Raw genomic sequence first — 945 nt, 5'->3', positions numbered from 1 at the left:
CCAAAGAATACTGGAAACTGCCATTGCCTTCTCTGCATTTCATATGCTAGCAAGTCAATATTCAAAATCCTTCAAGATAGGCTTCAACAGTATATGAACTGAGAACTTCCAGATGTATAAGCTGGGTTTACAAAAACAGATGAACCAGAGATCAAATTGCCAACATTCATTGGATCCTGAAAAAAGCAAGGGAATTCCAGAAAAACATCTGCTTTTTCTTCATTGACTACACTAAAGCCTTTGATTGTGTGGATCACAACAACCTGTGGAAAATTCTTAAAGAGATAGGAATACCAGATAACCTTAACTGTCTTCTGACAAACCTATATGCAGGACAAGAAGCATCAGTTAGAACCAAACTTGGAACAACAAACTGGTTCAAAATTGGTAAAAGAGTATGACAAGGTTGTCTATTGTCAGCCTGCTTATTTAACTTCTATGCAGAGTGTATCATGCGAAAAACCGACCTGGATAACACAAAGCTGGAATCAAGATTGCCAAGAGGAATGTCAATAACCTCAGATATGCAGATAATACTACACTAATGGCAGAAAATGAAGAGGAACTAAAGAGCCCTTGATGAGGGTGAAAGAGAAGAGTGAAAAAGTTGACTTGAAGCTCAACATTAGAAAAACTAAGATCATGGCATCCAGTCCAATCACTTCATGGCAAATAAAAGGGGAAACAGTGGAAGCAGTGGCAGATTTTATTTTCTTGGTCTCCAAAGTCATGGCAGACAGTAACTGCAGCCATGAAATTAAAAGATACTTGCTCCTTGGAAGGAAACCTACAAAAAACTTAGTGTGTATTCAAAAAGCAAAGACATCACTTTGACAACATAGGTCTGTCTAGTCAAAACTATGGTTTTTCCAGTAGTCATGTATGGATGTGAGAGTTGTATCATAGAGAAGGCTAAGTGCCAAAGAATTGATGCTTCCTAACTGT

The sequence above is a fragment of the Bos mutus genome, chromosome 9 (assembly GCF_027580195.1).
Source record: "Bos mutus isolate GX-2022 chromosome 9, NWIPB_WYAK_1.1, whole genome shotgun sequence".
NCBI classification, from domain to species: domain Eukaryota; kingdom Metazoa; phylum Chordata; class Mammalia; order Artiodactyla; family Bovidae; genus Bos; species Bos mutus.
Note: the sequence above shows the minus strand (reverse complement) of the source record.